Raw genomic sequence first — 14488 nt, forward strand, 5'->3', positions numbered from 1 at the left:
GTATCCGGAACCGCACCCCGAACCGGCATTTCGGCAGCAGTGACAGTTGTGTGCGCTCGTCCTTTCACAAGCATATACTGCTTTTTCCAGATCTTGACAACGTTGAATGTAGAGCACTTCTGAGCACTGCCAAATGGCTGCGTGCGGGAACTACCATTTTACCGAGACCTGCGAGCGAGCACGACGATTGACTGCAAGCGACGACTGGTGTACGAGGCTTCAACCAGCCATCTTATATATCCGGAACGACTCCCCAAACCGGCATTTCGGCAGCAGTGACAGTGGTGTGCGCTCGTCCTTTCACAAGCATCTACTGCTTTTTCCAGATCTTGACACCGTTGGATGTCGAGCAGTTCTGAACACTGCTAAACGGCTGCGTGCGGGAACTACCATCTTATCGAGGCTTGCGAGCGAGCACGATGATTGACTGCAAGTGACGACTGGTGTACGAGGCTTCACCCAGCCACCTTATATACCCGGAACAGCCTCCCGAACCGGCATTTCGGAAGAAGTGACAGTGGTGTGCGCTCGTCCTTTCATAAGCATCTACTGCTTTTTCCAGATCTTGACACCATTGGTAGTCGAGCACTTCTGAACACTGCTAAACGGCTGCGTGGGGACCTACCGTTTCATCGAGGCCTGCAAGCGAGAATGACAATTGACTGCGAGCGACGACTGGTGTACGAGGCTTCAACCAGCCACCTTATATATCCGGAACCGCACCACGAACCGGCATTTCGGCAGCAGTGACAGTTGTGTGCGCTCGTCCTTTCACACGCATCTACTGCTTTTTCCAGATCTTGACACCATTGGATGTCGAGCACTTCTGAACACTGCTAAACGGCTGCGTGCAGGAACTACCATCTTATTGAGGTCTGCGAGCGAGCACGACGATTGACTGCAAGTGACGACTGGTGTACGAGGCTTAAACCAGCCACCCTAAATAACCGGAACCGCCACCCGAACCGGCATTTCGGCAGCAGTGACAAAGGTGTGCGCTCATCTTTTCACAAGCGCATACTGCTTTTTCCAGATCTTGACAACGTTGGATGTCGAGCACTTCTGAACACTGCTAAACGGCTGCGTGGGAGAACTACCATCTTCTCGAGGCCTGCGAGCGAGCACGACGATTGACTGCAAGCGACGACTGGTGTACGAGGCTTCAACCAGCCAACTTATATATCCGGAGCCGCCCCCCGAACCGGCATTTCGGCAGCAGTGACATAGGTGTGCGCTCGTCCTTTCACAAGATTCTACTGCTTTTTCCAGATCTTGACACCGTTGGATGTCGAGCTCTCTGAACACTGCTAAACGGCTGCGTGCGGGAACTACCATCTTATCGAGGCTTGCGAGTGAGCACAATGATTGACTGCAAGTGACGACTGGTGTACCAGGCTCCAACCAGCCATCTTATATATCCGGAACCGCCCCCCGAACCGGCATTTCGGCAGCAGTGACAGTGGTGAGCGCTCATCTTTTCACAAGCATCTACTGCTTTTTCCAGATCTTGACACCGTTGGATGTCGAGCACTTCTGACTACTGCTAAACGGCTGCGTGCAGGAAGTACCATCTTATTGAGGCCTGCGAGCGAGCACGACAATTGACTGCAAGTGACGACTGGTGTACGAGGCTTCAACCAGCCACCTTATGTATCCGGAACCGCACCCCGAACCGGCATTTCGGCAGCAGTGACAGTGGTGTGCGCTCGTCCTTTCACAAGCATATACTACTTTTTCCAGATCTTGACACCGTTGGATGTCGAGCACTTCTGAACACTGCCAAATGGCTGCGTGCGGGAACTACCATTTTTCCGAGACCTGTGAGCGAGCACGACGATTGAATGCAAGCGACGACTGGTGTACGAGGCTTCAACCAGCCATCTTATATATCCGGAAGGACTCCCCAAACCGGCATTTCCGCAGCAGTGACAGTGGTGTGCGCTCGTCCTTTCACAAGCATCTACTGCTTTTTCCAGATCTTGACACCGTTGGATGTCGAGCACTTCTGAACACTGCTACACGGCTGCGTGCGTTAACTACCATCTTATCGAGGCCTGCGAGCGAGCACAACGATTGACTGCAAGTGACGACTGGTGTACGAGGCTTCAACCAGCCACCTTATATATCAGGAACCGCCTCCCGAACAGGCATTTCGGCAGCAGTGACAGTGGTGTGCGCTCGTCATTTCACTAGCATCAACTGCTTTTTCCAGATATTGACACCGTTGGATGTAGAGCACTTCTGAACACTGCTAAACGGCTGCGTGCAGGAACTACCATCTTATCGAGGCCTGCGAGCGAGCACGACGATTGGCTGCAAGCGACGACTGGTGTACGAGGCTTCAACCAGGCAATTTATATATCCGGAACCGCCCCCCGAACCGGCATTTCGGCCGCAGCGACAGTGGTGTGCACTCGTCCTTTCACATGCATCTACTGCTTTTTCCAGATCTTGACACCATTGGATGTCGAGCACTTCTGAACACTGCTAAAGGGCTGCGTCGGAGAACTACCATCTTATCGAGGTGCGAGTGAGCACGACGATTGACTGCAAGCGACGACTGGTGTACGAGGCTTTAACCAGCCACCTTATAATCTGGAACCGCCCACCGAACCGGCGTTTCGGCAGCAGTGACAGTGGTGTGCGCTCGTCTTTTCACTAGCATCTACTGCTTTTTCCAGATCTTGACAACGTTGAATGTAGAGCACTTCTGAACACTGCTAAACAGCTGCGTGCAGGAACTACAATCTTATCGAGGCCTGCGAGCGAGCACGACGATTGACTGCAAGCGACGACTGCTGTACGAGGCTTCAACCAGCAACCTTATATATCCGGAACCGCCCCCCCAAACTGGCAACTCGGCAGCAGTGACAGTGGTGTGCGCTCATCTTTTCACAAGTATCTACTGCTTTTTCCAGATCTTGACACCGTTGGTAGTCGAGCACTTCTGAACACTGCTAAACGGCTGCGTGGGAGAACTACCATCTTATGGAGGCCAGCGAGCGAGCACGACGATTGACTGCAAGCGACGACTGGTGTACGAGGCTTCAACCAGCCACCTTATATATCCGGAGCCGCCCCCCGAACCGGCGTTTCGGCAGCAGTGACATAGGTTTGCGCTCGTCCTTTCAAAAGCATATACTGCTTTTTCCAGATCTTGACACCGTTGGATGTCGAGCACTTCTGAACACTGCTATACGGCTGCGTGCGGGAACTACCATTTTATCGAGACCTGCGAGCGAGCACGACGATTAACTGCAAGCGACGACTGGTGTACGAGGCTTTAACCAGCCACCTTATGTATCCGGAACCGCACCCCGAACCGGCATTTCGGCAGCAGTGACAGTGGTGTGCGCTCGTCCTTTCACAAGCAAATACTACTTTTTCCAGATCTTGACACCGTTGGATGTCAAGCACTTCTGAACACTGCCAAATGGCTGCGTGCGGGAACTACCATTTTACCGAGACCTGAGAGCGAGCACGACGATTGACTGCAAGCGACAACTGGTGTACGAGGCTTCAACCAGCCATCTTATATATCCGGAAGGACTCCCAAAACCGGCATTTCGGCAGCAGTGACATTGGTGTGCGCTCGTCCTTTCACAAGCATCTACTGCTTTTTCCAGATCTTGACACCGTTGGATGTCGAGCACTTCTGAACACTGCTACACGGCTGCGTGCGTTAACTACCATCTTATCGAGGCCTGCGAGCGAGCACAACGATTGACTGCAAGTGACGACTGGTGTACGAGGCTTCAACCAGCCACCTTATATATCAGGAACCGCCTCCCGAACCGGCATTTCGGTAGCAGTGACAGTGGTGTGCGCTCGTCATTTCACTAGCATCAACTGCTTTTTCCAGATATTGACATCGTTGGATGTAGTGCACTTCTGAACACTGCTAAACGGCTGCGTGCAGGAACTACCTTCTTATCGAGGCCTGCGAGCGAGCACGACGATTGGCTGCAAGCGACGACTGGTGTACGAGGCTTCAACCAGGCAATTTATATATCCGGAACCGCCCCCCGAACCGGCATTTCGGCCGCAGCGACAGTGGTGTGCACTCGTCCTTTCACATGCATCTACTGCTTTTTCCAGATCTTGACACCATTGGATGTCGAGCACTTCTGAACACTGCTATATGGCTGCGTGGGAGAACTACAATCTTATCGAGGCCTGCGAGCGAGCACGACGATTGACTGCAAGCGACGACTGCTGTACGAGGCTTCAACCAGCAACCTTATATATCCGGAACCGCCCTCCCAAACTGGCAACTCGGCAGCAGTGACAGTGGTGTGCGCTCATCTTTTCACAAGCATCTACTGCTTTTTCCAGATCTTGACACCGTTGGTAGTCGAGCACTTCTGAACACTGCTAAACGGCTGCGTGGGAGACCTGCCGTTTCATCGAGGCCTGCAAGCGAGCACCACAATTGACTGCGAGTGACGATTGGTGTACGAGGCTTCAACCAGCCATCTTATATATCCGGAACCGCACCACGAACTGGCATTTCGGCAGCAGTGACATAGGTTCGCGCTCGTCATTTCACACGCATCTACTGCTTTTTCCAGATCTTGACACCGTTGGATGTCGAGCACTTCTGAACACTGCTAAGCGGCTGCGTGCGGGAACTACCATTTTATTGAGGCCTGCGAACGAGCACGACGATTGACTGCAAGCGATGACTGGTGTACGATGCTTCAACCAGCCACCTTATATATCCGGAACCGCACTTCGAACCGGCATTTCGGCAGCAGGACAGTGGTGTGCGCTCGTCGTTTCACAAGCATCTACTGCTTTTTCCAGATCTTGACACCGTTGGATGTCGAGCACTTCTGAACACTGCCAAATGGCTGCGTGCGGGAACTACCATTTTTCCGAGACCTGTGAGCGAGCACGACGATTGACTGCAAGCGACGACTGGTGTACGAGGCTTCAACCAGCCATCTTATATATCCGGAAGGACTCCCCAAACCGGCATTTCCGCAGCAGTGACAGTGGTGTGCGCTCGTCCTTTCACAAGCATCTACTGCTTTTTCCAGATCTTGACACCGTTGGATGTCGAGCACTTCTGAACACTGCTACACGGCTGCGTGCGTTAACTACCATCTTATCGAGGCCTGCGAGCGAGCACAACGATTGACTGCAAGTGACGACTGGTGTACGAGGCTTCAACCAGCCACCTTATATATCAGGAACCGCCTCCCGAACAGGCATTTCGGCAGCAGTGACAGTGGTGTGCGCTCGTCATTTCACTAGCATCAACTGCTTTTTCCAGATATTGACACCGTTGGATGTAGAGCACTTCTGAACACTGCTTAACGGCTGCGTGCAGGAACTACCATCTTATCGAGGCCTGCGAGCGAGCACGACGATTGGCTGCAAGCGACGACTGGTGTACGAGGCTTCAACCAGGCAATTTATATATCCGGAACCGCCCCCCGAACCGGCATTTCGGCCGCAGCGACAGTGGTGTGCACTCGTCCTTTCACATGCATCTACTGCTTTTTCCAGATCTTGACACCATTGGATGTCGAGCACTTCTGAACACTGCTAAAGGGCTGCGTCGGAGAACTACCATCTTATCGAGGTGCGAGTGAGCACGACGATTGACTGCAAGCGACGACTGGTGTACGAGGCTTTAACCAGCCACCTTATAATCTGGAACCGCCCCCCGAACCGGCGTTTCGGCAGCAGTGACAGTGGTGTGCGCTCGTCTTTTCACTAGCATCTACTGCTTTTTCCAGATCTTGACAACGTTGAATGTAGAGCACTTCTGAACACTGCTAAACAGCTGCGTGCAGGAACTACAATCTTATCGAGGCCTGCGAGCGAGCACGACGATTGACTGCAAGCGACGACTGCTGTACGAGGCTTCAACCAGCAACCTTATATATCCGGAACCGCCCCCCCAAACTGGCAACTCGGCAGCAGTGACAGTGGTGTGCGCTCATCTTTTCACAAGTATCTACTGCTTTTTCCAGATCTTGACACCGTTGGTAGTCGAGCACTTCTGAACACTGCTAAACGGCTGCGTGGGAGACCTACCGTTTCATCGAGGCCTGCAAGCGAGCACCACAATTGACTGCGAGTGACGATTGGTGTACGAGGCTTCAACCAGCCATCTTATATATCCGGAACCGCACCACGAACTGGCATTTCGGCAGCAGTGACAGTGGTGTGCGCTCGTCATTTCACACGCATCTACTGCTTTTTCCAGATCTTGACACCGTTGGATGTCGAGCACTTCTGAACACTGCTAAACGGCTGCGTGCGGGAACTACCATTTTATTGAGGCCTGCGAACGAGCACGACGATTGACTGCAAGCGATGACTGGTGTACGATGCTTCAACCAGCCACCTTATATATCCGGAACCGCACTTCGAACCGGCATTTCGGCAGCAGGACAGTGGTGTGCGCTCGTCGTTTCACAAGCATCTACTGCTTTTTCCAGATCTTGACACCGTTGGATGTCGAGCACTTCTGAACACTGCTAAATGGCTGCGTGCGGGAACTACCATCTTATCGAGGCCTGCGAGCGAGCACGACGATTGACTGCAAGCGGCGACTGGTGTACGAGGCTTCAACCAGGCACTTTATATATCCGGAACCGCCCCCCGAACCGGCATTTCGGCCACAGCGACAGTGGTGTGCACTCGTCCTTTCACAAGCATCTACTGCTTTTTCCAGATCTTGACACCATGGGATGTCCAGCACTTCTGAACACTGCTAAAGGGCTGCGTGGGAGAACTACCATCTTATCGAGGTGCGAGTGAGCACGACGATTGACTGCAAGCGACGACTGGTGTACGAGGCTTCAACCAGCCACCTTATAATCTGGAACCGCCCCCCGAACCGGCATTTCGGCAGGAGTGACAGTGGTGTGCGCTCGTCCTTTCACTAGCATCTACTGCTTTTTCCAGATCTTGACACCGTTGAATGTAGAGCACTTCTGAACACTGCTAAACAGGTGCGTGCAGGAACTACAATCTTATCGAGGCCTGCGAGCGAGCACGACGATTGACTGCAATCGACGACTGCTGTACGAGGCTTCAACCAGCAACCTTATATATCCGGAACCGCCCCCCCAAACTGACGATTCGGCAGCAGTGACAGTGGTGTGCGCTCATCTTTTCACAAGCATCTACTGCTTTTTCCAGATCTTGACACCATTGGTAGTCGAGCACTTCTGAACACTGCTAAACGGCTGCGTGGGAGACCTACCATTTCATCGAGGCCTGCAAGTGAGCACCACGATTGACTGCGAGTGACGACTGGTGTACGAGGCTTCAACCAGCCATCTTAAATATCCGGAACCGCACTTCGAACCGGCATTTCGGCAGCAGGACAGTGGTGTGCGCTCGTCGTTTCACAAGCATCTACTGCTTTTTCCAGATCTTGACACCGTTGGATGTCGAGCACTTCTGAACACTGCTAAATGGCTGCGTGGGAGAACTACCATCTTATGGAGGCCAGCGAGCGAGCACGACGATTGACTGCAAGCGACGACTGGTGTACGAGGCTTCAACCAGCCACCTTATATATCCGGAGCCGCCCCCCGAACCGGCGCTTCGGCAGCAGTGACATAGGTTTGCGCTCGTCCTTTCAAAAGCATATACTGCTTTTTCCAGATCTTGACACCGTTGGATGTCGAGCACTTCTGAACACTGCTATACGGCTGCGTGCGGGAACTACCATTTTATCGAGACCTGCGAGCGAGCACGACGATTAACTGCAAGCGACGACTGGTGTACGAGGCTTTAACCAGCCACCTTATGTATCCGGAACCGCACCCCGAACCGGCATTTCGGCAGCAGTGACAGTGGTGTGCGCTCGTCCTTTCACAAGCATATACTACTTTTTCCAGATCTTGACACCGTTGGATGTCAAGCACTTCTGAACACTGCCAAATGGCTGCGTGCGGGAACTACCATTTTACCGAGACCTGTGAGCGAGCACGACGATTGACTGCAAGCGACGACTGGTGTACGAGGCTTCAACCAGCCATCTTATATATCCGGAAGGACTCCCAAAACCGGCATTTCGGCAGCAGTGACATTGGTGTGCGCTCGTCCTTTCACAAGCATCTACTGCTTTTTCCAGATCTTGACACCGTTGGATGTCGAGCACTTCTGAACACTGCTACACGGCTGCGTGCGTTAACTACCATCTTATCGAGGCCTGCGAGCGAGCACAACGATTGACTGCAAGTGACGACTGGTGTACGAGGCTTCAACCAGCCACCTTATATATCAGGAACCGCCTCCCGAACCGGCATTTCGGTAGCAGTGACAGTGGTGTGCGCTCGTCATTTCACTAGCATCAACTGCTTTTTCCAGATATTGACATCGTTGGATGTAGTGCACTTCTGAACACTGCTAAACGGCTGCGTGCAGGAACTACCTTCTTATCGAGGCCTGCGAGCGAGCACGACGATTGGCTGCAAGCGACGACTGGTGTACGAGGCTTCAACCAGGCAATTTATATATCCGGAACCGCCCCCCGAACCGGCATTTCGGCCGCAGCGACAGTGGTGTGCACTCGTCCTTTCACATGCATATACTGCTTTTTCCAGATCTTGACACCATTGGATGTCAAGCACTTCTGAACACTGCTAAATGGCTGCGTGGGAGAACTACAATCTTATCGAGGCCTGCGAGCGAGCACGACGATTGACTGCAAGCGACGACTGCTGTACGAGGCTTCAACCAGCAACCTTATATATCCGGAACCGCCCTCCCAAACTGGCAACTCGGCAGCAGTGACAGTGGTGTGCGCTCATCTTTTCACAAGCATCTACTGCTTTTTCCAGATCTTGACACCGTTGGTAGTCGAGCACTTCTGAACACTGCTAAACGACTGCGTGGGAGACCTACCGTTTCATCGAGGCCTGCAAGCGAGCACCACAATTGACTGCGAGTGACGATTGGTGTACGAGGCTTCAACCAGCCATCTTATATATCCGGAACCGCACCACGAACTGGCATTTCGGCAGCAGTGACATAGGTTTGCGCTCGTCATTTCACACGCATCTACTGCTTTTTCCAGATCTTGACACCGTTGGATGTCGAGCACTTCTGAACACTGCTAAGCGGCTGCGTGCGGGAACTACCATTTTATTGAGGCCTGCGAACGAGCACGACGATTGACTGCAAGCGATGACTGGTGTACGATGCTTCAACCAGCCACCTTATATATCCGGAACCGCACTTCGAACCGGCATTTCGGCAGCAGGACAGTGGTGTGCGCTCGTCGTTTCACAAGCATCTACTGCTTTTTCCAGATCTTGACACCGTTGGATGTCGAGCACTTCTGAACACTGCTAAACGGTTGCGTGCGGGAACTACCATCTTATCGAGGCCTGCGAGCGAGCACGACGATTGACTGCAAGCGACGACTGGTGTACGAGGCTTCAACCAGGCACTTTATATATCCGGAACCGCCCCCCGAACCGGCATTTCGGCCGCAGCGACAGTGGTGTGCACTCGTCCTTTCACAAGCATCTACTGCTTTTTCCAGATCTTGACACCATTGGATGTCGAGCACTTCTGAACACTGCTAAAGGGCTGTGTGGGAGAACTACCATCTTATCGAGGTGCGAGTGAGCACGACGATTGACTGCAAGCGACGACTGGTGTACGAGGCTTCAACCAGCCACCTTATAATCTGGAACCGCCCCCCGAACCGGCATTTCGGTAGCAGTGACAGTGGTGTGCGCTCGTCATTTCACTAGCATCAACTGCTTTTTCCAGATATTGACATCGTTGGATGTAGTGCACTTCTGAACACTGCTAAACGGCTGCGTGCAGGAACTACCTTCTTATCGAGGCCTGCGAGCGAGCACGACGATTGGCTGCAAGCGACGACTGGTGTACGAGGCTTCAACCAGGCAATTTATATATCCGGAACCGCCCCCCGAACCGGCATTTCGGCCGCAGCGACAGTGGTGTGCACTCGTCCTTTCACATGCATATACTGCTTTTTCCAGATCTTGACACCATTGGATGTCAAGCACTTCTGAACACTGCTAAATGGCTGCGTGGGAGAACTACAATCTTATCGAGGCCTGCGAGCGAGCACGACGATTGACTGCAAGCGACGACTGCTGTACGAGGCTTCAACCAGCAACCTTATATATCCGGAACCGCCCTCCCAAACTGGCAACTCGGCAGCAGTGACAGTGGTGTGCGCTCATCTTTTCACAAGCATCTACTGCTTTTTCCAGATCTTGACACCGTTGGTAGTCGAGCACTTCTGAACACTGCTAAACGACTGCGTGGGAGACCTACCGTTTCATCGAGGCCTGCAAGCGAGCACCACAATTGACTGCGAGTGACGATTGGTGTACGAGGCTTCAACCAGCCATCTTATATATCCGGAACCGCACCACGAACTGGCATTTCGGCAGCAGTGACATAGGTTTGCGCTCGTCATTTCACACGCATCTACTGCTTTTTCCAGATCTTGACACCGTTGGATGTCGAGCACTTCTGAACACTGCTAAGCGGCTGCGTGCGGGAACTACCATTTTATTGAGGCCTGCGAACGAGCACGACGATTGACTGCAAGCGATGACTGGTGTACGATGCTTCAACCAGCCACCTTATATATCCGGAACCGCACTTCGAACCGGCATTTCGGCAGCAGGACAGTGGTGTGCGCTCGTCGTTTCACAAGCATCTACTGCTTTTTCCAGATCTTGACACCGTTGGATGTCGAGCACTTCTGAACACTGCTAAACGGTTGCGTGCGGGAACTACCATCTTATCGAGGCCTGCGAGCGAGCACGACGATTGACTGCAAGCGACGACTGGTGTACGAGGCTTCAACCAGGCACTTTATATATCCGGAACCGCCCCCCGAACCGGCATTTCGGCCGCAGCGACAGTGGTGTGCACTCGTCCTTTCACAAGCATCTACTGCTTTTTCCAGATCTTGACACCATTGGATGTCGAGCACTTCTGAACACTGCTAAAGGGCTGTGTGGGAGAACTACCATCTTATCGAGGTGCGAGTGAGCACGACGATTGACTGCAAGCGACGACTGGTGTACGAGGCTTCAACCAGCCACCTTATAATCTGGAACCGCCCCCCGAACCGGCATTTCGGCAGCAGTGACAGTGGTGTGCGCTCGTCCTTTCACTAGCATCTACTGCTTTTTCAAGATCTTGACACCGTTGAATGTAGAGCACTTCTGAACACTGCTAAACAGGTGCGTGCAGGAACTACAATCTTATCGAGGCCTGCGAGCGAGCACAACGATTGACTGCAATCGACGACTGCTGTACGAGGCTTCAACCAGCAACCTTATATATCCGGAACCGCCCCCCCAAACTGACGATTTGGCAGCAGTGACAGTGGTGTGCGCTCATCTTTTCACAAGCATCTACTGCTTTTTCCGGATCTTGACACCATTGGTAGTCGAGCACTTCTGAACACTGCTAAACGGCTGCGTGGGAGGCCTACCGTTTCATCGAGGCCTGCAAGCGAGCACCACGATTGACTGCGAGTGACGACTGGTGTACGAGGCTTCAACCAGCCATCTTAAATATCCGGAACCGCACTTCGAACCGCCATTTTGGCAGCAGGACAGTGGTGTGCGCTCGTCGTTTCACAAGCATCTACTGCTTTTTCCAGATCTTGACACCGTTGGATGTCGAGAACTTCTGAACACTTCTAAATGGCTGCGTGGGAGAACTACCATCTTATGGAGGCCAGCGAGCGAGCACGACGATTGACTGCAAGCGACGACTGGTGTACGAGGCTTCAACCAGCAACCTTATATATCCGGAGCCGCCGCCCGAACCGGCGTTTCGGCAGCAGTGACATAGGTTTGCGCTCGTCCTTTCAAAAGCATATACTGCTTTTTCCAGATCTTGACACCGTTGGATGTCGAGCACTTCTGAACACTGCTATACGGCTGCGTGCGGGAACTACCATTTTATCGAGACCTGCGAGCGAGCACGACGATTAACTGCAAGCGACGACTGGTGTACGAGGCTTCAACCAGCCTCCATATATATCTGGAACCGCCCCCCCCCCCCGAACCGACATTTCCGCAGCAGTGACAGTGGTGTGCGCTCGTCCTTTCACAAGCATATACTGCTTTTTCCAGATCTTGACACCGTTGGATGTCGAGCACTTCTGAACACTGCTAAACGGCTGCGTGCGGGAACTACCATTTTATCGAGACCTGCGAGCGAGCACGACGATTAACTGCAAGCGACGACTGGTGTACGAGGCTTCAACCAGCCACCCTATATATCCGGAACCACCCCCCGAACCGGCACTTCGGCAGCAGTGACAGTGGTGTGCGCTCGTCCTTTCACAAGCATCTACTGCTTTTTCCAAATCTTGACACCGTTGGATGTAGAGCACTTCTGAACACTGGTAAAGGGCTGCGTGCAGGAACTACCATCTTATCAAGGCCTGCGAACGAGCAGGACGATTGACTGCAAGTGATGACTGGTGTATGAGGCTTCAACCAGCCACCTTATATATCCGGAACCGCCCCCCGAACCGGCATTTCGGCAGCAGTGACAGTGGTGTGCGCTCAACTTTTCACAAGCATCTACTGCTTTTTCCAGATCTTGACACCGTTGGATGTAGAGCACTTCTGAACACTGCTAAACGGCTGCGTGGGAGACCTACCGTTTCATCGAGACCTGCAAGCGAGCACCACGATTGACTGCGAGCGACGACTGGTGTACGAGGCTTCAACTAGCCACCTTATATATCCGGAGCCGCCCCCCGAACCAGCGTTTTGGCAGCAGTGACATAGGTGTGCGCTCGTCCTTTTAAAAGCATCTACTGCTTTTTCCAGATCTTGACACCGTTGGATGTCGAGCACTTCTGAACACTGCTAAACGGCTGCGTGGGAGAACTACCATTTTATGGAGGCCTGCGAGCGAGCACGACGATTGACAGCGAGTGACGACTGGTGTACGAGGCTTCAACCCGCCTCCATATATATCCGGAACCGCAACCCCCCCCGAACCGACATTTCCTCAGCAGTGACAGTGGTGTGCGCTCGTCCTTTCACAAGCATCTACTGCTTTTTCCAAACCTTGACACCGTTGGATGTCGAGCACTTCTGAACACCGCAAAACGGCTGCGTGCAGGAACTACAATCTTATCGAGGCCTGCGAGCGAGCACGACGATTGCCTGCAAGTGAAGACTGGTGTACGAGGCTTCGACCAGCCACCTTATATATCCGGAACCGCCCCCCGAACTGGCATTTCGGCAGATGTGACAGTGGTGTGCGCTCGTACTTTCACAAGCATCTACTGCTTTTTCCAGATCTTGTCCCGTTGGATGTCGAGCACTTCTGAACACTGCTAAACAGCTGCGTTCGCGAACTACCAATTTATCTAGACCTGCGAATGAGCACGACGATTGACTGCAAGTGACGACTGGTGTACGAGGCTTCCACCAGCCACCTCATATATCCGGAACCGCCCCCCGAACCGGCATTTCGGCAGCAGTGACAGTGGTGTGCACTCGTCCTTTCACAGGCATCTCCTGCTTTTTCCAGATCTTGACACCGTTGGATGTAGAGCACTTCTGAACACTGGTAAAGGGCTGCGTGCAGGAACTACCACCTTATCAAGGCCTGCGAGCGAGCACGACGATTGACTGCAAGTGACGACTGGTGTACGAGGCTTCAACCAGCCACCTTATATATCCAGAACCGCCCCCCGAACCGGCATTTCGGGAGCAGTGACAGTGGTGTGCGCTCATGTTTTCACAAGCATCTACTGCTTTTTCCAGATCTTGACACCGTTGGATGTCGAGCACTTCTGAACACTGCTAAACGGCTGCGTGGGAGAACTACCATCTTATCGAGGCCTGCGAGCGAGCACGACGAATGACTGCAAGCGACGACTGGTGTACGAGGCTTCAACCAGCCACCTTATATATCCGAAGCCGCCCCCCGAACCGGCATTTCGGCAGCAGTGATATAGGTGTGCGCTCGTCCTTTCACAAGCATCTACTGCTTTTTCCAGATCTTGACACCGTTGGTTGTCGAGCACTTCTGAACACTGCTAAACGGCTGCGTGGGAGAACTACCATTTTATGGAGGCCTGCGAGCGAGCACGACGATTGACAGCGAGTGACGACTGGTGTACGAGGCTTCAACCAGCCACCTTATATATCCGGAACCGCCTCCCCCCCAAACCGACATTTCCGCAGCAGTGAAAGTGGTGTGCGCTCGTCCTTTCACAAGCATATACTGCTTTTTCCAGATCTTGATACCGTTGGATGTCGAGCACTTCTGAACACTGCTGAACGGCTGCGTGCAGGAACTACCATCTTATTGAGGCCTGCGAGCGAGCACGGCGTTTGACTGCAAGTGACGACTGGTGTACGAGGCTTCTACCAGCCACCTTATATATCCGGAACCGCACCCCGAACCGGCATTTCGGCAGCAGTGACAGTGGTGTGCGCTCGTTTTTCACAAGCATATACTGCTTTTTCCAGATCTT

Source organism: Rhipicephalus microplus, chromosome X (assembly GCF_043290135.1).
Source record: "Rhipicephalus microplus isolate Deutch F79 chromosome X, USDA_Rmic, whole genome shotgun sequence".
NCBI classification, from domain to species: domain Eukaryota; kingdom Metazoa; phylum Arthropoda; class Arachnida; order Ixodida; family Ixodidae; genus Rhipicephalus; species Rhipicephalus microplus.